We start from the raw sequence: 22,500 nt of genomic DNA on the forward strand, positions 1-22,500 counted from the left end.
GGAGTGGATTCAGTAAGGAATTCAAATTAGGCCCTTTTCTAATTTTCTTTCCAAGTTTTGAGCTGTTCTAAAGATTTATACTGTTCCTAATTTCATGCAGTTTATGTCCTGTATTTGAACCTTGGCCATTTTGCTACCTTACTGTCTCCTCAGTGTACATTAGGAAAAAAGCAGTTGAGAAACAGTGTACTTGGGGTCTCGTTGTGCTTCACTGGTTTGAAATAATTTTCCTGTTAATGGTGTATTTAATATTTATTTTTCCTCCTATCCATGGTAAGGCTTTCAAGTGAGAGTAATAAAACTCTTGGTATGTTCCCATCTAGCAGAATTTGCATTGTTTTTGGTGTTGTATTTAAACTCCAGCCTAAGCAGGCAGAGTAAATTGCAAGTTAGAGTCACTGGGCTAATAATATATCAGAAAACAGATTTCTTATCATGCTCTTACATAAAGTACATATTTCTCAAACTGATATTATTTAGTACCTATTAAATAATATTCCTGATGTGCTTATAGATTCCTGTTTATGTAGTGACTGATTTTAGTGTCAAACTGGTTTAGGTTCCTCATCTTAGGAGAATTACAAAACTACTTCTAAAAGCCAGATCCAAAGGTCTCAGTCAATGCATGAATTCCCTGTGTTAAGACTCAAATTGGATATTAATTGAAGCTGTGTCTTGGGTGAGAACTGCTGGTAGATTTAATCTGGAAAAAGACCTGTGATAATATTAGTGAAAAAAAAAAGCAAAAGAATTGAACAGTCATTGAATGAAGCATCGAGGAACAAACCTGCCAGACAAGTGCCATTATGATTTTTCAAATGGGCATGTAAAGCTCGATGTCTCGTTAGATTAAATTGTTATGGATGTCCATCCATCTGTGGAAAAGATGGTTATTTCTAGTTAGGGTATTGCCTTCCCTTTCTAATGTGTATCTCACTAATATTGTTCATCCTTGTGTCACCTGAGGATCAGAAAGCTAAAATGCACATCATCTGCAACTATTTTGGAGATGTTGTTTGAAAGCTGAACCTTGCTTTCAATCCAGCTCCCTTACAACTGTAATTGTATTATGGAAACTCAATCATCCCCGAGTTTGGGGAGCCAGCTTTGAAGTGGCCGGTATCAAATTTTTTTTTGAGATGTGCTTGAATTTTAAAAAAAAAAAAGTTAAGGGCTTAAGCACTTTTGGTTTTTAATGAGACTTGAACTTCTAAGTGATTAAGTCAGTTGTGAACTTGGAAATTAGGTTCTAAAGATACTTGGTTCTCTGGAGGTATGCATTGACCTTGCTTCTGTTTAGACACCTGATCCCACGTCATCTTTCTTTGAGAATAAAAGCATTGGAAAATGTGTTTTCTGAAGAAACTGATTCTAAAGTAGATTCATTCTTACAAAACAAAACAGAAAGCAGACTGCTTCAAAAATCATCTTCATCTGTCCCTCAACCCACCAAAACCCAGATAGTTTGAAAACTTCTATTTAAGGGCTGGCAGACCTTTCCCATTCAGGGAAGGAGCTTCTACCATATTAAACTATTTCCTTCTCGTTGCAGGCCAACCTACTCAGCTCATCGTGTGTCTTCTCTCAGTTATTTGAGAGTATAATGTCAATTTGGCACTCTTTGTTTCACCAAATGCCTCACTGAAACCCTCGTTGCAGGGAATGGTGAATACAAGGGAATGGTGAATACAAGTCGAAGTTCTACTTTAGTCCTTGTGGGGTTTATTTATTCATTTCTTTAGTTACACAAGGGCTTTTTTCACCTGTTGTTGCCAAGGAACAGGCAACAAAGGCTTTTCACTTACTGAAAAATTCTCGGAGAATAAGAAAACAGTAATATTGGAAGTCTGACATTGCTGAATTAAGTATTGCATTCAATTTTCTTGGACTAAATCTAGCAATATTATAGTTTATTTTTGAGAAATCTTAATTTCAAAAGTAATACATATATATAAGTATAGTGTTTGCTATGTATGGATGTCTGTAGGTATATTTAACATATCAGGAGTAACCTGAACACTTAAAAATAGTTACCAAGGCAAATGCAGATGAAATAATAGCAAGGTTTCTCCTCTGTGAGCATATAGATTTAAATCACAGAATCATAGAATATGCTGAGTTGGGACTCATCAGGATCATGGAGTCCAACTCCTGGCCCTGCACAGAACACCCCAAGAGTCCCACCACATGCTTGAGAGTGTCTGGCTGGTTGCATGAGGCACTGCAGACCTCCCTGACACTTATTTAAATTACCCTTCCGGCAGAAGGTTTTGCATTTTGTGTGGTGTGTGTGTCCTACCCACAGTGGTCCATCAGGAAATGTCATTAAAAGAGTCATAGACACATTTAGGTTGGAAAAGCCCTCTAAGATCATCAGTCCAACCATTAACCTGAGAAGATGGGAGATACTTCAGTTCTCTTTGCACTGAAGAACTATATAACTTTGGGCAAAACTCTTCCCCTTCTTCACTTACCCTATGGCTCAAATGGGGCTAATAAGGCTTATAATTTGTGTGCTTAAGTATGCAAATTGGCAAAGTAAAGCATGCTTTAAAAATGGCCAATGAACTCGGAAAGCTACTTTTCCTAATAAATCTGAAAAAGAAGAAAATTCCAGAACGTGGTCATCTAATTGCATCTTCACAAACCGTGTGGTCTAAGTGTAAATGTGACTCCAATGTTTAATCCCTTTAGAAAGTCTTTTTGCCCCAAGAAGAATGGGAGCACACTCAGCAGGCTGCAGGAGGATGGGATAGCCTGCTTGAAGCATTTCTTTGCAGCATAATTGCAGCCTCAATGAACCATGAATCCAGCCTAATTAACATAACTGGAACCACAGCAATCATGCTGCCATTCAATTTAGGTTTGGAACATTCCGCTGAAGTGCCACAGTTCTGCTGTTTATTGCTGAGATGCTGTGGAGAAGTGTCCCCTTACTTTCTTGCTGCTGTCTTGGTGTATTTTTATTATTTTAGGATAACTAGGGAACTTCGGAAATGGAAGGCCATTGGCTTACTGGTTGTTCCATTACAAATAATTCTGTATTGCTTCCTGTAAAAAGGTAATAAAAGCTCTTAACATACTGTAAAACTTAGAGTAAACATACAAAACTTCCGAGTTAGACCCAGGTTCCAAATTCTAATGGATAGCTAATGGCAAATAATTCTGGGATTATTTGGAGTTAAGGACTGCGTTCCCAGAGTTCTAAAAATAGTTTCTATTACTCTTTGTAAACACTATACCTAGGAGAAACCTTTGTCATAAGAGCCCGGATTTTTTTTAACGTGTTACTCTGTAAAAAATGTGTTTTATTGTTGCTGTTGCTTGTGGTACAGTAAGATCAGGAAGCCACAGAAGTAGATCAGGTATCAGGTTTTGGCATCAGAGCAAAATAACCACCTATTTGGGACAGGGAAGTCAAAGGACTGCTGAAAATAGCAGTAGCTGATAAATTGGGTCTGGAGATGGAGGGACTAGGAGGTTTCCTGCATCTTCCTTGGCCATTAGATGATGGTCCTTAGTGGTGGCACCAAAGCCACTTCAAACTAATACAAAACCAGGACTTTATTTTACGATTTATGACAGAACTGAGCCTGGTAGTTGGAGTAGAACGACCAGCAGATGAGTTGTTTGTCTTTTTTAGTGAACTGTTGTCTTGCTGATCCAGTTTTTGGCAAGTTGTACCTTAACATTAACTGTTAACTATAATGGAGAGTACCTGATGGAGACTATACCCCCTAGGTTTACATTAATCTGTGATTATAACTCAGAGTAGTCTACAGACGACACAGTGTATTATTATTGAGTAAGAAAGTGAGGAAATCTGACCTTCAGTGATGGCTTTTCTTCACTCCAGCCTGTGAACAAACCCCACTGGCTGCAGGAGGCTCTGTGAAGTTTGCTGTCATAATTCTGGCTTTGAGGTGTTGATTAGTCATTCTCTTCTCAGAAGGCTTAATACCCATTTTAGCTGAGGCTCTCCAGTTGAACATTGATTAAAGGTGGGGTCAATCAAAGGGCTGGCTGTGGTCGAGGAGCAGTTGAAGGAAGTGCAGAGAATAGCTCAAGTGGTTGGTTCCTGGAAGACCGAGTCTCTGTGATTCATCCCTTTGGAAATGAAGGAGCAGAAAGCAGTGCCAATTAAATATCACAAAGGGTTATGATAAACATCGAAACGATGGGGAGAGATGGCGGTTTTTCAGCATCTTTATTCCCTGGGAATAAAGGGAATATTCCCTGGGACGTGTGAGCTCAGGAAGACGACTGAACATTGATATTTTCAGAGTTCAATAGTCACGCTTGTTATTGAATGCAGTTACTGAGAATTGACAGGAGAAACTGTTTTTGAGGGGTGTTTCCAAGTAGAGATCATATTACTAGTTCAGTGTGCAGCAAACCCAGGGCATTTGAATGGCTGTCAGATCTGGGAGAAAGAGAGAATAACTTCTCTGTGGTAAAATATTGCAAAGGAAATAATCAGTCTCCTTCAGAACCAGTGTTTTTTATTGTTTGTAGGTGCAAATTCAAAAGCGACTCAGATCAAATGTGTCAGAAGTAATTTGAGTGTTTGGCATTTTAAATCTAATGGCACTGTTTCCACAAAAACTCTTGCTCGTATTCCTGGCTGCTTTTAAAACATTTATATATACTTTTCTACCTTTTATACAAATTCATGAAATAAGGTCCTTGAAGACACTGAAAAATTTAAGTTGACCGTTCTTGCTGAAATGAATTGATGAAAAAAAATGTTAAGAAAATACATCTGTAGACAAATACAGATTTGTCTTTGCTCTTTGTCCTTTTTGCTGTTTGAAGATCTTTTCGAGCTCTTTGAGTGCAAAATCATGGCAAATTTTCACCTTTGATATCTATCACTGTGCTGCTAGTATGAAATTATTTTTTTAACAAGTCATTACTAGGCACTGAAGGCACTTTGTTCCTCCAGCACTGCCAAGCCCACCACTAACCCATGTCCCCAAGTGCCACATCTACATGTCTTTTAAATCTCTCCAGGGATGGGGACTCCACCACTGCTCTGGGCAGCCTGTTCCAATGCTGACCACCCTTTCAGTGGAGACATTTTCCCTCATATCCAACGTAAACCTCCCCTGGCACAACTTGAGGCCATTTCCTCTTGTCACTTGTTCCCTGGGAGCAGAGCCCGACCCCCATCTGGCTAGAGCCTCCTGTCAGGGATTTGCACAGAGCAGTAAGGTCCCCCCTGAGCCTCCTTTTGTCCAGGCTCGTCCCCCCGGGAAAGATGGACTCTCAGACATGAACTCCAAAGCTTCTGGCTCCAATCTCTGCTCCAAGCAATTTTCTGAGCATCCAAAGGAGCACAAACCCCATTAAAAAAACAACGAGGAAACAGAACTTTGATTAATTTTAAGGTGATTGCCTCTTAAGAGACTCTGAAAATGGGTTTTCAATTAACAATCTAGTTTACATAAAAGGCACATATTGATGAACATAGTCCATGACTTTTTGCTCAGTCCCATTATTCTCCTCTAATTCATATGCAGAAGCTAAGATTTCCAGTGATCTCACTGTTTACCAAAATCCAAGGGACTTAGAGGTTAATGTTTTTCTTATTTTCTGGTGAGAGTTCCATTTTCTGTTTTCTTCACAAAGGAAAATAAAGGAAAAGGAGGAATGTGCTTCCAGTAAGCACCCAAAGGTGCAGATGATTCATCAGGAATTAGCTGAATGCTCTTGTGAGAGCTGGAAATTTCCCTAGCAATGCTTTGGCATAAAATTCTTCTGAATATCTGACAGCCAGATATTTTCCTATTCATATTCAGAACTATTTTCAATGCCAGATATTGCTGATTGACAAATTTGAGTTGCCTATCCTGCTGTGAGCCCTTCTCCTACAAAGTTCAGAACTGTATAGGTACAAGCAGGTTTCTGAGAATCAAAGGTGATACAGCAGCATAACAAAAGTAAAACAATGTTGTTTATGCTTATTCATGTGAATACTGGTGGGACACCTCTTAAATTAATCATACAGTGCTCCTTAAATACATCTGATCATAACCTTACCTCCAAATCAGAGCCAGTGATATTAGAATAGCTGATTGCACTCAAATTGTGGAGAGGATTCTTTTTTTCCTCCAGAAATTAGTTCTATAAAAAAAGGGCATATTTTAAGAATTCTGACTTCAGACAAATAATCCAAAATTGATGCTTGATTGAAGCTAAAGAAACAAACACAATTTATTGCTTAGTAAGAGTACTACCCTTCTGTTTGAAGGACCTCCTAAAAATATCTTGGTAGTTAATAATGATGACTTGAGTCAGTTGGAGGTAAATACATATTTGGTATCAGAAAAAAAAAAAGAAACTGATTTTATAACACTGAAGCTTAAAGATCACACAGTGGTGTTATATTTGATGTGCAACATCCAACTATTTATCCAAACTTCTTCTAAAAGTTTTAGCTCTATCTTATCAGTTTGTAGGTGTGTTGTACTATGACCATATATTAAATATGTTTATTAATTTTTTCATTAGTGTGCTTTAAGCCTTCTCTTCTTGGTGAAACATTTTTTCCATAATGCACTAGCATGAATAAATGCCTACAAAAGGCTGAAGTTAAAATTTGTGCCTTGAGTCCACTTTGCCCTGAGTGTCACAGTGGGTTGGGTTTTCTCTTAGTGAAGGACCGCAGAACATGAAAGTCCAGCTCTATGCCGGGGCTGAGATTAGATCTGAATGCAAGGAAAAGCAACAAAGGTCCACAGAATATCTGGAATCTGCAAATACTTCCTGTACTTAACCTACACTTTTGTTGCGTGACTGTAAAGAACAGCAAATCTTTGTTCTTTTCCCTCTCAGTTCCCATTCAGTCAGTTCAGAGACACAGGAGAAAGGTTTTGGGGAGAAAAGCTGTTATCAGTCTTCCTACAGTTCCCATCTGATTCTGTCAACAGTGAGTACATCAAACCCATGAGCTTGCAGCCACTTTTAAACACCAAAAAGTTTTGGAAAAACATATATATATATATATATAAAACATATAAATTAATATGAGCATAGATTATGGATGTGATGTTCCTTTATGCCTTTAAAGATTAGCTGATATTTGATATTTAGCTGATAAGTAAGAACCAGAACTCTGTTTTTGGATTCAAGAGTGAGTTGCATCTGCCTCAGGTGGAGCAGAGAAAGAACAAGTGTGCATCTTGCTAAGATCCCAAAATGTTCAGGCAGGGTAACTAGACCTCTAGAAAGCTGAAGAATCATTTGATATCCTGAGTTGGAAGGGACTCACAAGGATCATTGAAGTCCAGCTCCTGGTCCTGCATGGGTCAACCCCAAGTTATTCAGGTTCATCCATTTATGAAAACCTTTTAGGACATTTCTTGGGTCTAGAATCCAGAAGGTTTTTCTAGTCACCTTTATTTACTAAAGAGTGAAAAAAGTCTCAGAAATGCCTCTCTCATCCTGTGGGCCTACCAGGAAGGTGTTGGTTTAGCAGCCTCAGGGTGGTCTGGTGTATCTGTGCATGGATGGGATCATTGGCCATGGGCTCAGTGGTGCAAATGTATAGAGTAGAAAAGGCTAAGGCTACTTGGAGCTGGAAGTATGGAAAGACAAATAGTCCGTGGCTTCTCACAGCTCAGCTCGTGGTAATTTGAATCTGAAATAAATTAATAGAGTAATCCTGTTTATGGATCATCAGCTGCAGAGGTGTTATTAAGGAACTTGTGTCCCTGTTTACTGGAACACCTGCATGTAAAGCCGTGCTATAATTGTTCAGACACGCTGAATCAGACTTCTCTGTCTCAAAACAAAATAGAAGATATAAATATATGGAATGTCCCAATCATCAGACTTATTCTTTTTTTCCTCTCAATAAGGTTGCTCTTCTGGCAAACCCTCGTGAAAGCAATCCACTCTTTTCAGTTAAAAGCCATTCATATGGGGACAAACTACTGTTCTTCCATCTATATCTGTATTCATCCATTTAAACTCTAAAGCTTTCCAGCTTACTTCTTGGATTTATAGCCAGCTGGCTGCTGTGTGTAACATGAACATATTCTGACTGTGCATGAGATGTTTTTCCCTCGTTTAACCCATAATTGTCATGTTCACTCTAGGGCACAGCTCACTTGTGTGAGTTCCCAAAGTCATGACTTGCCACCTCCTCACCTCTCCTCGCCTCTGACAATCTACTAACATTAAGACAAAAATAAAACTCAACCCCAAAACTACCACCCAAAACTTGCTCCTTGGAACAGATTTGGATAAAATGGTGGGGGCCATAGCTGAGCCAGCTCCTGTGGGATCAGTGCCCACTTTTTGGCATTTACAATAAACTTTGGAATGACTTTTTAACTCAGATGCTTTAATAGCAAGTGAGGAGGGGGTGGCAAGGAAGGGAAGGACATATGCACTCTTTTTTTTTTCTTATGAATGCTTGATTGCTGATTTTTCCAGAGGTAGTCCGATAAGTGATACCTGTTTATTAGCAGCTTTCTGCAGTCCTAGAAGTCAAAGTCAAAAAAATTCAGTGGAAGTGCAATTTTGAAATATCTGCCCTTACTGAAGTTACTGAATCATCAATGAGAAGCTTCCATTCAAAGAAAGCATGAATATTAAAATTAGTTAGGCATAGTTTGGCGTTGTAAGAAATACAATATGTTATTATTTTTTCTTTATGCAAAACCACTGGGTGCTAAGAGAGGCAATGGAACCATTAATTAATAGTAGTAGTCCTGGGTAATGTCATAATAAGCAATAGAACATATTAAAGCACATTTATTCTTGCCAGCTATCAGGAGGAACTTTTAGATATTTGAAAGGCCCATTAGGTTTGTTTACATTCTGAGTGGAAGCTGGTATGCTTTGGCAGGGGCTGAGCCACACTTTAGTACTTGACTCCAATGGTATTGAATTTCCCAGTCAGTAATATATTGTCACCACTTCAGGGCAGCCTGGCTCTCCAGGGCAGCGGGTACAACCCAGATCAGTGCACTTCCCAGAGCTGGGGTGTCTTTGCTGCCGTAAAAATGAAAATAACTGAAATTATGTATAACAGAAGCAATTTTCCACAATGGAAAAGGTGGTCGAGGAATGAAACCCGTGCCTCCAGGTATATTAACCTAACAGAAAAACAAAAATGTGCTGGGCTTTAAATTGCACTGGCAATCTGGAAAGGATTTTCCGACTGGAGTTATGTTAAGTGTTAATAGTGAAACCTGGGTGCTTTTTCCTTTGATCTCTCCTCGAGCTCATATAGAATAATAGGATCAAAATAAAATGCCATTTATATGAACACCTTGTTCTTTTGATCTTGGCACCAAAAGTTCTGTCTGCAGCTACAACTTAGCGAACAGTGCATCTGCTCCTTTTGGTTGGACCTTCTACTTTATCATAACTTTTAATAAGTGGTGTCACAGCCAATTTTTCGAGGCAGTTCATGAACTTAGTCGTCATTTTCGCCCTAAGAATCTTTAACTACATTTTCAGAAGAGCTGAATATAAGGTAGGCAGGACTTGTAAACTGGTGGCTTCTGATTGGTTCTGTATAAGCGTGTTGAATATATGATTTAAACATCTGTATGCTGTGATGTTTCAAAATATAGCATCAGTTGTTCTTTGAGCACTTGGGCAAAACTGTTGAATTAGTGTACACTGAATAAGAGAAGTGTTCAGGGGAGAAGAACAGTTGGGGTACTTGTGGTTATCATTGGTGCTAAGTTTTGGATCCCTGCCTTTTCCATAGGGAAGGTGATGCACCCTGTGCTGTCTGGGTGGTAGCCAAGCCTTTCTCTTCATCGCCCACCTCTGCAGGAAAGACCACAGAAGTGTTACAGCTGGTTGTTATGGATCCCTTTGCTTTTATGTAGAAGTGAGAGAGTCCATGAATGAACATGAGTATCCTTCAGCTCTTTATTCCCCAGGGTTAATGGTCAGGAGTGTTCCTTTGGAAGTCATTACTGCGAGCACTTAGAGTAAAGCTGCTTCTTCATGTTCTTTCAAATCTCTTACTAAGAGTCTTCTCCTCCAAAGGCTTTGACTCCATGGAAGCAGCTGAACTGTATTTATTACGATGATTGATTGTGTCTTGTTATGATCCCTGCTTCAGTTGTTGTAACCTCCAAGAATAGAAGAGATGGGCACGAAGCACTGTGCCAAATGAAAGCAAACAAACCCCAGTCCTGCAGCTCACCAGTGTCACAATCGCTGCTGTCCAGGAAGAGGGATTAGTGGGTGAAGAAACACTAGCTAGGAGAGATCCAGTGGCCAGGCAGAGCCTTGGGTGTCAAATGTCTCTCTCAAGCTCTGCATCCCACTGTAATTTATATTTAGCCATTAAGCTGGTGTGATAGGAACAGTCAGCTCGTTGTGCGCCGCATGCAGGGAGCACCGCTGGGTAAGTGCTGGGTAAGTGTTCAGGCTCTTGCTGAAATGGCTGCACTTGAGGTTGTGGCACATGAGCTGTCCTCCAGCAAGTTTTCTTGCAGACTTAGTTGAATCTCTGCACTCTGTCACGAGTCAGGAGTATTCCAGAGAGCCATAACCGTGGCTATAACCTATAACCCTCTCCTTATTAAGTTGTACAGTGTAATTCATTATGTGCAATAAAGATACCGAGCTGGTCTGAGCACCAGAAGCAGTGTGGATGTATTTGTGCAGCACTGCACTAGGATTGATGCATCCTGCTGGGATCAGGTCTCCGTGCTAATGCAGCCACTCTGCCTCCAGTCCTTCCCTAAGTAGTACAGAACTGCTGTAAGAAAGTTTGCTGCTGTAGTTGTCTAAAAGGCAGTATCGGCCCAACTCTTTAATTTTAGCAGGTTATCCTGTTCATCTTCCACCAGTTCTCGCTTCCTATCCCAAAATTCAGACCTGCTTTTTGCATCAACTAAAGCAAGGTTGTGGGACTCTTTGGACAAGGAGTTAAAGTGAAAGAGCTGCAAAGATTGGTAGTTTTCCTCCTTACAATAGGAATGTGATTGCCCTAGTTCTGTGGTTAGCATGAAACAAGTCAGCTCTGTCATGAAGTCAGTGGGGTACAAGTTTATACAAGGTAGTAAAGGAATAAAACAGCAAAGTCCACAGTCTTTTATGACAAAACCAGTATGATCCTGTTGCAACATAAGGCCCCGCTGTGAATGGTTATTTTCTGAAGCTTGGATAAGTGCAATTTACATATATACAAAGTGTATGAATAAAGTTATAAAAGTATACTTGGTATTTTACTTTTTTTTTTCCTTGAAAGTAATTTGCTATTGTTCAAAACTTTCAGCTTTCACTGGTTTTGTTTCCAAAAACCCCAAAAGGAAAAGAAAATAACAAAAGTCCGTAAAGGCAAAAGGGATATGTTCTCATTTCAGTTCACAGAATTTCCTGCCTTTAAACAATACAAATATATGCCCTTAGGTTTCTAACGTGCTGGAAGGATACTGAATCCATGAAACAGATCAAATTAAAAGCAAGTCCACTACAGCAGCAGCGAGTTGCACCAGCATGGCCAATAGATCTCAACAAGAATTTCTTGAGGGGGTTTTGACCATGTTGCCAAGCCTTACAAAATCCTGAACTGCCAGCTCCATGAATGAATAAATGCTCAAAACCAGCAAGGAAGTCCTAGGTTGAATTGGGCACAAGTAAAATCTCATGCTTAATTAATTGTTCCCTATTCATTACAGGCCCTATTCAAAGCAATTATTTAATATAATTCTGAGATGTATCCACAAACAGAGCAGAATGGACACTGGCCTTGTTAAACCTTTTGAAGTATATTGCTTCTCCTAATCACAGATATGTGTTCCAGAGGCTGAATGTGTGATCCCAGCATGTGGAGTGAAAGGCATGAGGAGCACGGGGGCGACTGGTGATAATTATCACCAGAAGATGCTCCAAGGGCTGGAGCCCCTCTGCTTTGGAGACAGGCTGGGAGAGCTGGGGCTGTTCACCTGGAGAAGAGAAGGCTCCAGAGAGACCTGAGAGCCCCTTCCAGTGCCTTAAGGGGCTCCAGGAGAGCTGGAGAGGGACTGGGGACAAGGGATGGAGGGACAGCACATAGGGAATGGCTTCCCACTACCAGAGGGCAGGGTTAGATGGGATATTAGAAAGAAGTGGTGAGACCCTGGCACAGGTTTTCCAGAGAAGCTGTGGCTGCCCCTGGATCCCTGGAAGTGTCCAAGACCAGGTTGGACAGGGCTTGGAACAACAAGGGATAGCGGGAGGTGTCCCTGCCCATGGCAGGGGATTTGGAACCAGGTCAGCTCAGGTCCAACCCAAACCATGGCCATGTCCTGCTCAAGCTGCTCACAAACTGGTGTCTCCTTATGGAGCAGGCACCATCCTTGCTGCTGTCCATTGTGCAGATCTGTCACCAGACTGGTAACTCATCTTGTAAGGGTAGCAGTGCTGTTCGTATCGATGCTCTTTTTTCTAACACAAAACTGCATCTCTCTCTTTTTATTTTGCTGACTTTAATATCATAGGTAGCTCAGTGATGGACCACAAGTGTTTTACAGAATTCAGAGGTACAGGCTCCCCAGGGATTCTTCTGGCACCCAGATGCTGAAAGGCAGATGATCAGGGATCTTACATCAGCATCACTGTCAAACTGATTTATACCAGAAAAAGGGTGTCCAAGGTTTTTGAGCGTGTTTTTCTCCTGTAAAGACATTGCTGTTAGTAGTATTAATATTTTTAGAGCTTTTTGACAAAAACTTGATCTTTTAGTAGGCAGTTACTGCCATTCTAGTTCTAGAGGTGGAAAGAGACTTCTGAAGTTTGAACAATGAATGAGACCCTGGTAGAAATGGGATTAAAATTTGGAATTTCCTCTAGGCCATACTACCTGGTAGACATACAAATTTAAACTTTGGTTTTACTGCAAAAACAAGGTGCAAATTAATCTAATCACACATTTTGAAATGGAGGTCACAATGTCCACATTGTGTGATCCTGAGGACCAGTTGACTGAACCATCCAATTTGAATGCCCTGTGGCTGCAGTAGCTCCACAATAGCCCAAAAATGAGTGTGTCTTACTATTTGAATGTTGTATTGTGGACAAAGTGTGTTTTAAATTTTTCTGTGCATACGATTGTTATTTTTAATTAATTTGCCTAGCTTTTTCAGATAAAACTTTCTTCAGTTAAGCCTCCAAATGAAAGCAGGCTTCATTGCTTATTTATTGGGGTACCTGAGAAAACATTAAATAATTCAGGTGAAAAATGTGCTTTCCAGAGAAACACACAGAAGTTTGCATTTGCGCAGGCGGGCAAATTATCAAAACCAGATGTAAGCAAGTGGAACATTTTACATAAATTTATTAAAATCATTATTTACCTGTAAGTTATAAGAAGGGCTTAGTTGCACTACTTTGTTGCCAATATGTACTGCCAATAATCTGCCAAAAAGCAGCTTGCTGGCAAAATCCCTGAAATGGTTGGGATATGATTGCACAGAACGTTACAACCCCCAGTCAAATGAAAACCTACTATAAACGAACTCTTTGATGGTGGATTCGCTGGAATATGGTATTGATATATGGTGTACAGTTTATATGGATTATGTATACTGCACAAGAAATATGGATATCTATTAAGGGTAACTTGATATGTAATCGGTCAGGACAGTTATTGTTCTCAGTGTTTGCGAGGAATAAGATCACACAGTGACTGCTCAGTTTTAAAATACAGATTATTCCCGGGCAGCCCAAATGGCACTGCCATGCCATTTCTTCAATTAATACAGAAAGGCTATTGAAAATGTAAAATATCTGACATCTATACGGAGTTATTTTAAAGGCAGCTTTACTTCTAGGAACAATTTATACATTACATAAACTTATATTTTTCATCCAAGTATCATTTCGAGAACAGCAAGCTTAAATATTGGAGGCCATGGGGAAACATAATATTACGATAATGTTCTTTGGTGCGGTTTGGAAGGTTTTAGGAAACATTTGGAAGTATTTTTCTCATAAAGTCACTTAACTATTGAAGTGTTATGATAGCACTCCCTTCTGCATTGCGTATGTTGCAAAGCAGCCTGTTTAAAGGGGACATCCATCCTATATATCCTGATTAGAAGTAGTTCCACAAAACAGGAAATTATATGTTACAGGATCCTGGTATTAGTTTAATTAAAAAAAAAAAAAAAGATGATCGGTTTTCAAACACTCGTTTCCAGTTGTGTTTAGCAAGAGGAGATTCTGCATCGTGTGTAGCTCTGTGTGAAATTTGCATTTTCTAAATAAACACTCGAGAGCTGAGTTGGGTTTTTTTTCTGTTTCAGGAAGCACTAATGAACATGACCAATCCTTTAGAATCCTAAAGAACCTTAAAAACCTTGCAATTCTCAGAAGCCTAACTTTTTTCCCCATAGTGTAATTCATTCTTTTGAACTTCTGCAGAAGCAGAACTTAAGTCAACAATTTCTGAATTTCTGGCAGTTGTTATCAAGAGGACTCTTAGGGCTCCCAGAGTTACTTTGTGGTGTTGGTGCAGCAGATCTACACAGTCAGTGTCTAATTATAGAGAAAATTACTTTTTTTCTGAACTATCAATTAATCCGTGTTTTCATATCTTGCACAAAATAATGCATAAGTTATTTTCACCTGCGTTATAAAATATGTATTGTAGTTCATTACCATCTTTCTGAGGAGTTTTTAAATTATCACCATTTCATTTGTGGAGAATGATGGTCTTAGAAATTATAACTGCACGGATTCATGTATTTAGTGTTAAAGGATCTCAGGGAACTGAAGATGTGAACTCAGAAATAATATATTTAGGGTCAAACTCAGTCTCACTTGATGTCAAAGACATGAATTTGACATCTGTGGGTCAAAGGATCTCCCTTCTGGAATTAAAATGCAAGGTGATCACTCTCTGATTATTTTTTTTTCTGACCTAAAGTGCTTAAGATATTGTTGAAGTCATTTGTCAGGAGCAAATGGGTAACAAAATAGACTAATCCCACAAATACTGAGTTAGGCTAGACATGCTTTTGGCTGAAATTTTGTCCAACAAGAGCAGCAGCACAGAGGACTGAATGCCAGGGAAACTTAGACTTCCAGGGATAGTTTCACCTGCCTTTGTTCCTGTTTTGCATAATTTTACTGCAACCTTGTGTTTTGGAAGGTAGTACCTTTCCCTGGATTTTAGGGAATAATTTCTGACACACTGACACAGGTTGCCCAGAGAAGCTGTGGCTGCCCCATCCCTGAGAGTGTTCAAAGCCAGGTTGGATGGGGCTTGGAACCACCTGGGATAGTGGAAGGTGTCCCTGCCCATGGCAGGGGGTTTGAAACTGGATGGTCTTTTAATCCTTCCAACCCATCCTGTGAATAAGAGTTGAAGAACACTCTTTAAATCCTGGTCATCTGGGGTGTGGGTTTTACAGTGCACCTGGAACAGTGATCTTAATTTAGGAATTCAAATGTAATATTTAAGGGAAGGTTAAGAAATCAGTTTGACCATCTTCCTGAGATTGAGCTACAGGTGTGGCATCTTAGAGAATAAATAAATAGAAGTGTTGTTGAATGAGAGTGAAACTAGATTGGAAAGAAAAGTATAAATGTTAATTAAAAGTGGAAATTTTTGACAGTGTCAGATACAAATTCTGGATATTGAGGAATTTCACTCAGAAATTATTTGGAAAAATAGGTGGAAGTGGGAATTAACCTGTTTCTCTTCTACTGTGTTTGCTGTTGGCATCTCTCCTGCCTGTCTCATCTTCCTTCCCCACTCTCATGGACCAAGTTGGGTCAAAGCCAACAGCCCGTGGCTGATCTGGATCCAGCCTGTTGTCTACAGGAGCATCTCTGGATCCTGCCTGCTATTCAGACACACCACTGAAGTGACAGGATTGTAGCATTCAGCTTATTTCTTGCTGAAACAACATTATTTTGGCTGATTTATCAGAAGTAAGTCAGACCTTGTGATCCCTCCCCTGGTTTATCCATTGTATAGGTTACGTACCAGTTCTTCTCTCTGGCCAGGATGTCCTGGTCAGCTTTAGTTCTCTCCCGTGTTGTTGTTCACCTCATAGTCCATGCTGGCAGCAACACCTCTCACATATTTAATGCCTGCATATTAAATCTCCATTCTTGGCCTTTGGTGAGAGTTAAGATTTGACTGGATGAGGCTCTGAGCAACCTGGTCCAGCTGGATGGGCTTTGAGCACGAGGTTGGACCAGAGACCTTTCAACCTCGGTGGTTCCCCGAGTTTCTCCTCTGTCATAGCAAAGAGAAGGTAATGATCACATCTCAAATAATATTTCATATTTCTACATCCTGCAGTTTGCAAGCAGGGAAATCAGTGTAAACTGTACTTATTCTACCCAGGAAAAGATATATTCTGCTGCGGGAGGGCAAGCTGAGCCGCAGACCTTGGATTTTCTTTTGCCATGCCCTTCCCAGTGCTTAATCTTGGCTCTGTTCAGTTTTCTTTCTGTTCTCCCTCTTTACTCCTAATCCTTGTCCATGCTTATAAGCCCCTAATATTTATATGGCATTATCTGTGTTAGAGATTACTGCTGACAAGTAATCTCTTCCCTCTTCTGAATGAAGAATTACAGCCATTGCTGAAGATCAGAAAGTGAAATTAGATCCCCAAAAGTATGTGACAACTTCAATAAACCCTAATATCAAATTCCCTGAATATTGGGGAATCTTCTTTTGAGCTTTTTGGTTTGAACTGTAGTACAGCTTCAAGACACCTGACCACACTTTTAATGCTGTAGAGCAAAATGTGACAGTAGTTGTAGAGAAAAAAAGTGAAGAAAAGACTTGCTGAACTGTGACTCTACTCCCAGTTTTGAATTTTTTGCAATCTTTTGGGAAGTAGGTAAATATAAATGCATCAGTTTTATTGTTATCAGTTGATTCATAATATTAAATATAAAAATATAAATGTATATGTTTATATATAAATATGAAAAGTAAGTATATACTAATGGCGTTGCTGTCTGTTCCAGTTTGGCCTCCAAAGATCTACTTTAATGGTTTTTTTTAATTTCTTAGAATAGAGTGGACAAAATTATGAGTTTTGAAAAAACTTTTATATTTTTACAGTGTTTGGCCAGTAATATGTGTTCATGGTTGTATAGTTTTGCATATACTTGTAGTAATTTCAGGAACAAATTCAGTCTGGGAACAGGATAAATTCAAGGAAGCAGAAAGAAAGAAAGTGCAAAAGTGAAATTTTTTACTTATTGCCAACGACAGTCGATCACAACCATTATAAGCCAAAGGGACTCCAGGTATTAGAGACACAGCAGCTCTCCATGAACCTCTGTAGTGATTTAGGTCACAAAAATTCTGCTAAATATATCAGCAGTTAGCAAAGAGACATTTGTGATCGTGACTGAAGAAAAACAAAGGGAATTCTCAGTCAGTGAAATTGTAAGTTTTGCCGTGATGGTGCATGAGTGATGGAGGAAACACAGCAGCTCTGAAATGTCTGTGCTCCAGCCCTAAGGCCTAGGGAAGGTTTCTAATGTATCTGATTATGACTGTCTTATTTTATGTTTGAACCTTTTAATGGCAATATCATAAATAAACAAAAAATCCACTACACTTTCTGAACTATAACATTGCTTTCAAATGTAACTACATTTACAGAAAGGCCAATTTTTATCAGTAGGAAGAATAGGAAGAAATTGTTCCCTGTGAGGGTGGTGAAGGACTGAAATAAGTTGCCCAGAGAAGCTGTGGCTGCCCCATCCCTGGAAGTGTCCAAGGCCAGGTTGGACGGGGCTTGGAGCAACCTGGGATAGTGGAAAGTGTCCCTGACCATGACAGGGGGTAGAACTCGTTGATATTTAAGGTCCCTTCCAACCCAAACCATTCCACGAATCTCTGATCTTATTTTATTATTTTTAAACTTTTTAATGGCAATATAATAAATAAGTAAATAATAAAATCCATTGCACTTTCAGAACTATAACTTTGCTTCCGAATGTGACTGTGTTTTTAGAATGGCAAATTTTTATTAATGCAAAGTATTTATTTTTTTTTAATATTATATGCATTCTTAAAATTTGTAGAGAACGGTTGTATAATCTGGTCTAACCTAAACCAGAACTCCAATTTGTCTTTCTAATGTGGTCTCTATTCATTGAGCAGTGACATCATGGCCCTTCCATCCTTTTTTTGTTGTTGTTGTTGAAAAAACGGTGTCACAAAGTGACTCTTGGTGCCATGGAAAAGAAACCAATCCCCATAAATAATTTTTCATTAAGGCAAATAAAGTTCTGTAAGTAAACACGTACAATGGAACATGGCAACATGTTACAAAAGAGCTGGGAAAAACGCACATCTGCTTCAAGGAAAAGCACATGGATTTCCTCAGAGCAGGGTTTCATGGCATAAATGAAAAAAAATACATAATAAATAGATTATGAGTTTAAAAAATGTCTGTTACTCAAAGTAGCAAGTACTTAGATTGAAACTCTAACTTTTAGGGTATTGAATTTTTATGAACTTAGTTTAATTTTTAGCCTGTCTTTTAAACTAAACATCTAGACTCAATATGCAAAAAGGGAAAGTTTTCAAGGCTTACTCTCTGTGGAGTCTTCATAAAGTTTTAAAATTGATTGTTCAATGTGTTAGAGACTCAAAAATCTGAATACATAAAAGAAAAATAGTTTTGAACACAAATTGTGAGACTAAAATTAGATATCTAAGTGTCTCACTGTTTGTTCTGAACTTTCAGTGTTTAAGTATATGTGAGTTATGCACAAAAGTGAAACATTTTCCATGGTTTTTTTTAACTTGAAGAGACAGTACCTTGTAGAATCTATTGAAAGTGTTAATATTTGCTTTGACGATAATTTTTTTTCCTGAAAGTTTCACTTGTGGAAGATTTCACTACCACAAGTTAATAATAACAATGAAATCCTTCTCCCATATTAAAAATAGAATGCTATGACATTTTTCTTATGTGACTGGTGTGTTTTGTAACTAAGGTTGAGAAAAATGGTGCATCCTTCTCGATCACTAAATCCGACCTCTCTACTGTGGTAACTCTCTAGCTTGTTTTTTAGAATCGTGGAATGGTTTGGGTTGGAAGGGGCCTTAAAGATCATCTCATTCCACCCCCTGCCATGGGCAGGGACACCTTCCACCAGCCCAGGTTGCTCCAAGCCCCGTCCAGCCTGGCCTTGGACACTTCCAGAGGAGGGGCAGCCACAGCTTCACCACCTTCATCATAAAAAGCCACGTAAAATATAAAAAATTCTTCCTTATATCTAGTCTTTTGAGCCTACATCTGCCCTTGCCCCACCTCTGCTACTCCATAAACGTCATGGTGATGTAAAAGTCCTGAAAGGTCTTGATGTTTTAAATGACTGTGATCTGGGCAGGTACTGGATGGAAGGTGTCAGAAAAGAAGAATTAATTTGAGTCTGAAAGTGGAAAAATAGAGTAGCTGGAGCAAAAATGTTCTGGAGAAAATGTAAACACAAAAAATGTGCTAACTAGACATTGTCGTTCTCCAGCCTGCTTTTGGGAAATACACATGAACAGGTTTAGAAGATTTCGTGTTGTTATTAGTTTATTTTCAGGTCATTTATTTAAGTGTCATAAAGAACATTAGCTAGTGGTTAGGGACTCCAGTATCCATTATATCATTCCAATCATGTGGACAAGTTTATACCACACATGATTTACAACGCTCTTTCCGCCGTTGAAATTGTTCTATTCAGGTACAAGGTTTTATACGGGGTTGTATTTAGGAAAATCCAAGTGGCTGAGCACAGAGACGTGTTCCAATCAAAGTCCAAAAATTAATGCCTTTACACGAACACCGTGGGTTGCAGCGAGAGCTGTTTATGGCTCTCTGCCTACATCCTTTATCATGTCTCCACTGTTGTTAGTAAAATATACAGAACTACTTTATGCCAAAACAATGGAAGTTAATGCAGATAACTTGTTCCAAAGTTAACCATCAAATAAATCTCTTCTTTTTTTTTTTTTTTCAAACTGTTAAGTGAAATGGTGTTCTAAAACTTTTAAAAATTGTCAAGATGATGAATGCTGTGTGTGTAATACAAGTAAATACCGTGGAATTGATTGCACACACATGTCTTAAATAAAAGATATTAAAGAGTTTATTCCAGAGAGAAATCGGTGGAGTTTTATCTAATATTATTGGGAATTCTTCAATGACGGATCAGATTTATAAGGGTTGAAAACTAAGAAGGAAACCTCTTTAGAAACAGAAATGGTGCATTGAGTGGATGATTGGCTGGGAGATTAAAGACAGGCAGGGGGATACAGCCTCCCTAGGTAGCCTGACCTCTCACACCTCAAGCAGTTCTTCATAACGGCAATGATCTTTCAAAATCTGTTAGTTAAATTTAGTTTGGTAAATCAGTGCTTTCTGTGCAGTCACAGACTTGCATGTTTAGGGCAAATCCCTATTTCTCCTTCAGCTTTTCCCGTGCATAAATATATAAAAGTATATCCTGATGGGTCTGTGCTTGTACTTCAGAGGAGCCACCACCAGCCAGTTTTAGGTCTGTTACCAAAGGCTGAGAGAATTGGGATTTTTCATCCTGGGGGAGAGGAGGCTTCAGGGAGATCTTAGAGCCCCTTCCAGTGCCTTAAGGGGCTCCAAGAGAGCTGGAGAGAGACTTGGACAAGGGCCTGGAGTGACAGGACAAGAGGGAATGGCTTCCCACTGCCAGAGGGCAGGGTTAGATTGGATATTAGGAAGAAATTCCTGGCTGTGAGGGTGGTGAGACCCTGGCACAGGTTGCCCAGAGCAGCTGTGACTGCCCCATCCCTGGAAGTGTTCAAGGCCAGGTTGGACAGGACTTGGATCAACCTGGGATAGTGAAAGACATCCCTGCCCATGGCAGGGGGTTGGAACTAAAGGAACTCCAAAGTCCCTTTCAACTCAAACCATTTAATGAGTCTATGATTCTGTGTGTGGAATTCAGCCATATCAAATTTATGCTGCTAAACTCAGAGGATCTGAGGGTGGCTAAGTCACTGAGGTGGGAATGGGTTAACTCGGGCATGTTTGTAACACAGGTAGTGGATTTGGATGAGTGTGATTGAACTTTTTGTGGTTATGTCTCCAGACCAGCTCCAATAAGGGATGGTGAGCTGTAGAAAAAAGGTGGATCTCACAGGTGATTTGGTCAGTGGCTTAAAAATGCAACTTGTTGTAGATAAATATGAAAATAATATGCCAAGGAACAGCAAGCCAAATCTAAGAATACACATTATGTGGAATAGTTACACAGTGCACTGACTTGGGAAAGGGGATTTAGGGGTTTGAAGAAAAATCCTCAAAGCACTTAGTCAAGAGTACAACTGTAGTAAAACTCACATAGTGTGTGTATGTTTGTATTTTGGTAGTGATTTTGAAGAAAAAGGGTCTGTTTGCATTTAAAGGTGCTTCATTACAAGGTGAGGTGATGACTGGTGTTCAGTAATATTTGTTTTGACAGAGAGGGAAGGGAGTGGTTTGTTCTCAGCCCAGAGATGAGCTGTGATGGAGTAAAACTCTGAAGAACTGTGGAGGAGGTTGATAAAGTGGAGCAAGTGTTGTCTTTAGTAAACAGTTTAATGAACAGGCTATAGTCTGTAAACATTTGGAAATTAAAAGGAAACGGAAAATTTAAATGTCTCTACTTATCTGGGGGAACCATAATCACACTGAAAGGCATGTAAGTAAATAATATGTGGGTAAATTAACTGGAGGTACAGGCAGGCATTTAGACTGAGGAGCCCACAGTGGCCATGCTTGGGAGTTCTATCCATGTTAATTTAGAAGAGTCATGGTTGGATGAAGGAGCTTCACTCAAATGTTTCCTGGGGAAGGACCGTAATTCATTACTACTTTAATTCAAATAGTAAAACTGGATCTGCATAAAATGTTACGTTTCATATATTACGAAAAGTTACTTCAGTGGCCTCTATATAACTCGTGCAAATGCATCCTGCTGTTGGGAAGGGTTTTCTGCAGCATGGTCATCAGGTGGAAGAGCCAGTGGTGTCTGATCCTGTCTGTGGCCCCTCAGGAAAGGCATAAGTAGCTCTGCCTCAGTTTCCTCATCTTGATGTTCATTACTCACACCCGTGAAAAACAACGGTTGTTTCTATCCTACCAATGGATGTAGAACTCAGTCCTCTCCTAGAGGTGGGGTTTTCTTTCTAATTTGTGATTAATTGTTTTCAGTTGGTCGTTATAGAAATCAGGTGAGGGTCGTTGGCTAAGAAGACCCACTTCCATGTCACGGTACCTGTTTGATCCATGTCATTAGACAACATAGTTTTTCTATGTCAGCTTCATTGGCATGTGAGGAAGCAACTTAACTAAACTCAAGTCTAGACATAGACTAGACTTACCTTAGGTCAGACACTGCTGTGTTTGGTATTTGCTGCCAATCTTAGCTGTGATCTTGTCAAAAGTACCAAGGCTTTGTTGGCAGAATTGCCTTTTTACTTCCAAGAAGTGTTTGCTTTATTTCATTTTAGCAAGTATATAGTTTTACTCTCCCTGTTGATGC

At 39.5% G+C, this 22,500-nt stretch overlaps 1 protein-coding gene across 3 annotated transcripts in view; it reads left to right on the plus strand.

The window, feature by feature from the left end:
* GTDC1 (glycosyltransferase like domain containing 1) overlaps window positions 1-22,500 on the plus strand; it is a 175,667-nt gene that overhangs the window by 115,809 nt on the left and 37,358 nt on the right. The window lies entirely within an intron of this gene.

Source organism: Manacus vitellinus, unplaced genomic scaffold (genome assembly GCF_001715985.3).
Source record: "Manacus vitellinus isolate BGI_N305 unplaced genomic scaffold, ASM171598v3 scaffold_43_pilon, whole genome shotgun sequence".
NCBI lineage: Eukaryota > Metazoa > Chordata > Aves > Passeriformes > Pipridae > Manacus > Manacus vitellinus.